The sequence below is a fragment of the Cupressus sempervirens genome, chromosome 2, assembly GCF_028749045.1.
Source record: "Cupressus sempervirens isolate cs-2001-9-10 chromosome 2, ASM2874904v1, whole genome shotgun sequence".
NCBI classification, from domain to species: domain Eukaryota; kingdom Viridiplantae; phylum Streptophyta; class Pinopsida; order Cupressales; family Cupressaceae; genus Cupressus; species Cupressus sempervirens.
Window position 1 is genome coordinate 12,181,416 of NC_143119.1, and position 8,594 is coordinate 12,190,009.

Consider the following 8,594-nt stretch of genomic DNA (forward strand, 5'->3'; position numbering starts at 1 on the left):
GGGATGGTACAAAGAGTGAGAGTAGGGGATGGGTGAGAGAGAGCAGAGAAGGAGAGAGATAGTGAGAGAGAGAGAGAGAGATAGTAGGCAGAGGGAGAGGGAGTGGGAGAGGGAGAGAGAGGGGAAATGGGAGTGTGTGTGCGAGATCTAGACAGTAGGGTATGGGAGAGGAGAGAGAGAGGGAGGATGGGAGTGTGTTTCTATGAAAGAGAGAGTAGGGGATGGGAGAAGGGAGAGAGAGAGTAGCGAATGGTAGAGAGAGTAGGTGGTGGGAGAGGGAGTGGGAGAGGGAGAGAGGGGGGATGGGAGTGTGTGTAATAGAGAGAGAAGGGGATGGGAGAGAGTGTGAGAGTGGGAGAGAGAGTAGGGGTGGAAGAGTGAGAGTAGAGGATGGGAGAGAGAGAGAGAGAGAGAGAGAGAGAGTAGAGAGGGAGAGAGAGAGAGAGTAGCAGATGGGAGAGACAAAGAGAGAGAGATTAGGTGGTGGGAGAGGGAGTGGGAGAGATAGAGAGTGGGAATAGAAATGTGTGTAAGAGAGAGAGAGTAGGGGATGGGAGATAGAGAGTTAGAATAGGAGATGGAAGAGAGTGTAAGAGAGAGTAGGGGATGGGAGAGAGAGAGAGAGAGAGAGAGAGTAGAGAGGGAGAGGGAGAGAGAGAGAGAGAGAGATAGTAGGTAGTGGGAGAGGGAGTGGGAGAGGGAGGGAGGATTAGAGTGTGTGAGAGAGATCTAGAGAGTAGGGGATGGAAGAGGAGAGAGAGAGGGAGATGGGAGTGTGTGTCTATGAAAGAGAGAGAGAGAGAGAGAGAGAGAGAGAGAGAGAGAGAGAGAGAGAGGGATGGGAAAGGGGAGAGAGATTAGCTCAAGAAAGAGAGAGTAGTAGATGGGAGAGAGAGTAGGTGGTGGGAGAGGGAGTGGAAGAGGGAGAGAGGGTGGATGGGAGTATATGTAATAGAGAGTAGGGGATGGGAGAGAGTGTGAGAGTGTGAGAGAAAGTAAGGGGTGGTAGAGAGAACAAGATGGGAGAGAGAGTAGGGGATGGGGGAGAGAGAGAGAGAGAGAGAGAGAGAGAAAGAGAGAGAGAGTAGGCAGTGGGAGAGGGAGTGGGAGAAGGAAAGTGAGAGAGAGAGGAGGATGAGAGTGTGTGAGTGAGAGAGAGTAGGGGATGAGAGAGAATAGAGAGTGAGAGAGTGGGGGATGGAAGAGAGAGTGAGAGAGAGTAGGCAATGGGAGAGGGAGTAGGAGAGGGAGAGCGAGAGTAGGGGATGGGAGAGGAGAGAGAGAGTGAGAGAGAGTAGGAGATGGGAGAAGAGAGAGAGTAGGTGGAGAGAGAGAGTAGAGGATGGGGGATGGTGGGATAGGGAGAGATTTATTTTCACATAGTGTGTACACACTATAGTGCATATGTGCTTTATAGTACGTAGATGCTATAGTGCATACGCACTATGTGAAATCACAAAAAAATGGTCATAAAGCAAGTTTGGGTCCCTTTTGATCCATATTTTATTTTTTGCCTATTGTGCATTATGTTTCTTTGATAGAAAACATGGGTTTCAAGCTGTTGAAAGTTAGCAAACACTATTTGAAGACTTTTTGAAGCAAGCAAACACCAAATTCAATCATTGGATACGCTATTTGAAGGCTTTTTGAATATTCTTTCTATAGAAAAGGTTAACTTGTAGTACTTTTTAAATATTGTTTGTTGATATATAGAGACAAATTTGATTATAATTTGACATGTTCTTTGATATATAATGAATTTATTGAAATTTGTATGTTTGAATGAATTGTTATTGGAAATGGTTAGAAATTTGGCAAGTTGTTTCATATATATATTGTGTATTCATTGAAATAATTGTATTTTTTTATATGTATTTGAATGATTTGTAATTTACAAATTGTAAGTAATTCAGATGTTTGAATAATTTGACATATAGAAATCATTATCATGCCAAGGAAGAAACCAAAAACTCAAACAAATGAAGAGAGGGAGGCAGATTTGGCAATTAAAAGAGATAAAATGAAACTACTACGTGAACAAAAAAAATTGCAAAGAAATAATGAAGAATTGACATTCAAAGAGGAACAAGAACCACCAATACAAAGAAATAGAGAGGAAGAATTGGAAAGACAAAGAGAACGAATGAGATTGTTACGCTCAAGAAGACAATTAAATTGTGAAGCTACACCATCTTCCAATGTTGGAGTCATATCATCCTCTCATGTTGAAGAGACACTAATTTGTAGATCCGATGATGTACACACTCCATCATGTCATGTTGAATGTTATCCAAAATGACAAAGTTTGCTACCTTTCTTCACAGATAGTAATGACAAAATGACAAGTGTGTTCAATATGATACCTTCCTTCACAGATAGTAATCAATGTTATCCAAGATGACAAATTTTTCTACCCACTTCTTTGCATTCCAAACTCCTTGGTCATAGAAGAGAAAATAAATATTAAAAAAATACATGAAATTTCCACAATCCATATTGATGGTTTCTTAATATTTTTAAATTTGACCATATGGAGATTTTTATTAGAAGAAAAAATCCAAAAAAGTACTAAGCAACAATGAATTTTTTTTAATAGAGCAATTTAAGATAGGTTTTCTAATTATTTGAGGTATATTTATATACTTTGTGAGATCTTTATTCATATGAGCAAGATTTACACAAATGTAGAAGTCTCTAATTAGATTTTTGAGACTAGTTGCTAGGAAAAATGGTGTGGATTATTCATATGACACAACTGATACAACCAAGGGGATCATCAAGTCTAAAATACACAATAGTCTAAAGATATGCATGCTAATATACACCATCATAATGATAAATAAGATTAGTAGACACAATGTTCCCTCCATGATCTTAGATACTATCCCAATCTAGTGGTTTTTACAAAGTTCATAGAGACATACAAAGGTATCAAAGGGCCTCTTCAAATACATCACGAGATTTCCTATAATTTAATGAAACGATAGACAACCATGGTAAAGTTGTCATCATACTAATAGGAAAAAGAATCAACCTTCAATTTAGGTGTAATACCAAATTTGAAACTGATAAGCCAATAGCTGCTTGCAACTTGGTTTATATTTTGGTTTTCATATTTTTTTTACCTACTTAGACTAGAACAAAGAACCCTTGGATGAAAAATCCATGGTTGTCAAAGAAAGACACCATTTTGTATGCTTAAGGCACTTTATGCAATTTATAAACAAAAGTTGATCATTAGGAAAATTTAGGATTTTTAATTTTTTTGGTCAAGAATCCTAGGACTAAGTTTTTTTTTAGTTGGTTTTAGGTATGTTGGAACCTTTTCCAAGTCGTAGAAGTAGAATCATGTGAAAAATGTAAAAATTGCACTTTTTGTGCAAAGTTGCATTGTTGAAAGTTGTAGAAGTTGCTCAAATTTGCAACTTAGTGGGAAAAGGGTTATAAATATTAAAATATTGGTTCTAACCATTAATATATATATATATATATATACACACCTAATTTTTGAGGTTTGGAGGGAATTAATATACATATTAGAAGAAGGTGCAAAGAAAGAAATTCAATTTTTGAGTCATTTTTACTGTTGTTTGCATGTTGCATAAAATATATAGATTTTTAGACTAGATGTGATGGATTTTTGAGATAGAGTTTTGAATCAGTTTTCTTTGTCTTCTAATCTCATCGTTCTACGCATTTTCTAACTCAAGTTATTGCATTTTTAGTGAAACTAGGTTTTTAGGACAACATTTTGGTGCACACAGCAAAAATGGGCCTCTAACTGCAATTTTCTTGGCTGAAATTTCATGCTTACTTGGGAAATGGTAGTTAGTAGGGTCCTTTTTAAGATTCCAAGGTTTCAATACTAAGGATGTGTTTTGTGAATTGTTCAATCAAGCCCTAGGTCAAGTACCATAAAGGATTTGACCTCTTCTAGTGTGTTGATTTGTGAATGGTAGGAGTTTGGGAATTGGTGAAGGGCTGAGTATTTGGAAATAATTTTTTTTAGTTTTTTCAAACCTTTTCCAAGTTGTAGGAGTGGAATCAAGTGAAAAATGTAAAAACTACACTTTTTGTGCAAAGTTGCATTGTTGAAAGTTGTAAAAGTTGCTCAAATTTGTAATTCAGTGAGAAAAGGGTCATGGGATCGAACTATCTATTATGTTAGCTCTAGGTGGTTAGGTAAACCCTAGTCCCATGCTTATCCCATCCCATTGAGTGCTTCAATGTTCTCGGGCACACTAAATTGAAAAGTCCCAAAGGGTTACTAAATGCCATAGGGCAGTGATCTTTGACAGGGCATATCTTGAAGCTTGTACAAGGTATGGATGCGATTCTAGGTCCTATAGGACCATGTTGTAGAGACCTATAATAACCTCTCTTTCTCTTTGGAGATCTTACTCCATTTTTATTTTATGATGTCATTTTAGGTGATGCTAAAACTTGTAGTGTTGGCTAGTACAAAGTTGTCAACTGCCAAATCTCCCTCACCATTCATCACAAGATCAAACTGTCTATTTCATTAGCTCCAGGTGGCTGGGTAAACCCTACCCCTAAGCTTGTATCATCCTATTGAGTGCTCAAACATTCTCGAGCATGCCAAACCAAAACATCCCTAAGGGACACTAAATACAATAAGGAAGTAATCTTTGATGGGCATATCTCAGAGCTCGTGTGAGGTATGGATGTGATTCCAGGTCCTATAGGACTATGTTGCACAGACCTACAATAACCTCTCTCTCTTTTTGGAGATCTTACTCTGTTTTAATTTTGTGATGCCATCTTAGGTGATGCTGAAACTCATAGTGTTGCCTAGTACATAGTTTCCAACTGCAAAATCTCCCTCACCATTCATCGTGCGATCAAACTGTCTATTTCATTAGCTCTGGGTGGCTGGATAAACACTAGCCCTAAGCTTGTCCCATCCCGTTGAGTGTTCAAACGTTCTCCAGCATACCAAACCAAAACATCCCTAAGGGTCACTAAATGTCATAAGATAGCGATCTTTGATAGGGCATATCTGTTGGCATTAAGTTATATTTTCCATTAGTGACAACACTTATTCATATTTGTGAAGATACCAAGCTCATCACTCAGTTCCAATATCCATTGAGTATTCCTATGTTAACTAAGTCTCACAGTTTACGCTGAGCATTCTAGACGCTACTGAGTGAATACAGGAAATTTGAAGACTAGTAGTTACTACCGAGCTTCGTAGTGTCTACTGAGCAGTTAGTTAGTGTGATGGGAAATCAATGTAAACTGAGTGTTGGAAGAAGTATCATTTACCAAGTGCAGCAAGGTAAAAACAATATCTAAGTATTTATATTAAATAAATGCTTCATGAGAAATACCTTGTTTGAAGTGAAGGGTTTTTTATATAGTTTTGCTAGGGTTTGCATTAACCCTTCTGTTGTCTTCTATTTTGTAATATTAAATGCCATCGATGGTGCCAAGCATAATTGAATGCTTCCAAGTTCTTTTCTATCCAAAAGATCTCAGTTGTCATTTGACATAGATCCCTGATTCTTGGTTTTGCCTTCCAACAGCTTCCATAAATCATTCTGATAAAGATAATCTTCCATTTGCATCTTCCATAACTAAAAGTTTTGACCATCAAACCTATCAACACTCAGCTTACCCTCATCTACCATCGCTCCCACTCAACTGTGAGACTCCCACTCAACCATGAGGCTTTCCTACAGAGGATAACTAAAAAACAACCTCACTCTGATACTGCTTGTTAGGATTAAACCTCAAATAGAAATAACAATTACATGCAAATATAACCATTATTAGAAAATAATAGATCACAAAGAAAAGAACACAAGACATCAAGAATTAACATGGTTCATCCAATTCTTAGGCTATGTCCACCAAATAGAAAGTCTGATATTATTACGATCTAGTGATTACAACCTGATTACAATTTGTAATCCCTTACAACTCAATACCGCTACAAAAACTAATTTTTTCATCACTCCAATAAAACAATCCCTAACCCTAAGCCCTTTGATACAAGTATTTTTGCCACTTTAGGGTTACAATATGTCAGCCATAAATTGGCGAATATTAGTCCATGCTTTAGTGAAAAATCAGCGAATAGTACCCAAAAAAAATTGAACCCCAAATAATGTATGAAGTATGTACTGCACTTCCCTAATCAGTCACCACAAACTAACACTTTCCTTCTCCTTTGAGATATCTCACTTGCAAGAAGAGCTTCAATGACTTCAAGATCACTGTCAGAACTTTATTCCTCTTCATCACTTTCAAATTGCTTAGCTTTTGATTTTCTATTTTTCTTCTTGAATGAAAGCTTGGCTTCAAATGAAAACCCAACACCTTTGGAACTAGGAACATAATTATCATAGTTATCAAAATCAAAATTTGTCAATCTTCCCACTAGAGCATCTAGATTTATCTTGTTATTTGGATCATATCTCATCTCTTGAATAGAAGATACTCTAATTGCATAGATAGGAAGAAGGGTTCTGAGTACTTTACTTACAACTATTTTATCATCAATTTCTCCTCCAAAAGCTTTGATTGCATTTACACTCGCTTTGATTTGGTCAACATATTTTGCAATGTTCTCATCCTCTCTCATCTTCATCTGATCAACCTGACCTCTAAGACTTTCTGCTTTGGCTCTTTTGATATTATCATCACCTCTATAGATATCCTTCAGTTTGGTCCATATTTCATGAGTAGTAGAGAAACCTTTGACTTCATTATATTCAACATAGTTGAGAGGAGAAGCAATATCAATAATCATGATATTATGATTTTCATTTTCAACAATTTCTTCAACTGTTAATGTTCCAGTGGGAGTTTTGTATTGATTATCAAGATATTTAAACTTGAATCACTAATGGTTACCAAATGCAACTTCATAAGTTCCTACCATGTTGCAAAGTTATCTCTGTTCATCTTGGGAATCTCTCTTTTGTAAGACATCCTGATCTTTAGCTTATGTCTTTGAAACCTTTTCTCCAAGCACCAAAATCTCTTATATGAATTATTGGAAATATAAGAGGAGTAATTGAGAGGGAAGGGGTGAATCAGTTACTACAAAATAAATCCCAGATCCCTTAGATATCAACACAACATAAACATAAATTTTGATAAATTGTATTCTAATGTAACTCAGCAAACACTTGGTTAATACTAGCAGATGTTGTAACTCGACAAATACTAAAAATCAATTATTACTTGGAAATAAATGATCTTTAAGATGTTAACTATGATTAACCTTAATTAAACTTAGTTGTATACACATGAAAGTAATTAGAATAAACACAAGTGACACCAAGATTTAACATGGAAACCCAATTTGAGAAAAAACATCAATTATAATTAGTTACTTATTTTTGCTCTTCTAAAGTGAGCCCTATTAAGAGCCAACCTTGTTAAAGGTTACAAAACACACACCCTATTAGAAAATTTAATCACCCTATTAGGAGTGGGCTTGTTAGATGTCTTTAGACACTTCAATCTAGAAATGCCACCTTGTTAGACGATTTAAAAATATTATTAAGACAACTCTATTAGGAGATTTAGATCATTGCTATAATGGTTAGAGAGTAACAATAAAATTTCTTGATTTTTGATGCAACTGAATTGCTGATTACAGATCTCAATTATAGCTTCAATACTTGATCCTTCTTGATCAAATGTATCTTTGGAGCTCTACAAGCACATGCTTCTTATCCTTCAATTTTGTTTCCTTTAAGCATCCTTCTCTTTCACACACTACTATTCTCATTCAATCCCACAACTTGACCTTATATTTATATCTTATAAAATGTAATGTTATCTTGAATAAAACTTATAATATAAATGATATTTATCTTCTCAATCAGCTAAAACCATTAAATAAATTCATTTAATTCAATAAGCCAAAACTAGAAAATCCTTTGTTGGCCGACCATGCTTGGTAGGCACTAGCTCAGAGGCGATTTTCTTTCATTAATCAAGTGAGCTTAGTTAACACTAGTTTTCATTCCAACTCTCTTTGTATCTTGAGTGAACTCGGTAGACACTATCTTTTGTGAATTCTCTTTGGTAACTAATTAAGCTCACTTAACACTCATTACCTTAATTACAACTTCTTGCCTAATATGCTAACTATAAGATTCATTCCTTTGGACACCAAATGAAGCAACACCTCAGACTTCTTGTCTATATTGCTCACACACTTTGCTTTTGTCCTTGTATCTCTTTAAATAGACACTTTTAATCTTTTTTTTCTTAATCACAATCATCCATCTTAGGATTAGGTAAGATTCATTGAATCCTCCCTTTTTTCCATTATGTTCCCTCTAAAAACTTCTCTTACAATCCTCATAAACTCATCTCAAAATGGTTTATTTTGAATTCTATGCCACCAACTCATCATGCTTATCATCAACATGATTCACATAATTCAAGAAATTAACTTATATCAGCTCATATTTGTCAAATCTTCATTAAAACTCTTTATGTTCTCACTCGGCAATAACTAGCTTTTGATGCTCAGCCAAAACTAGGTTGTCTACATAAACTGAATCATTTCGTGATCAATACTACAAATTTCTAATTCTTTGCACATA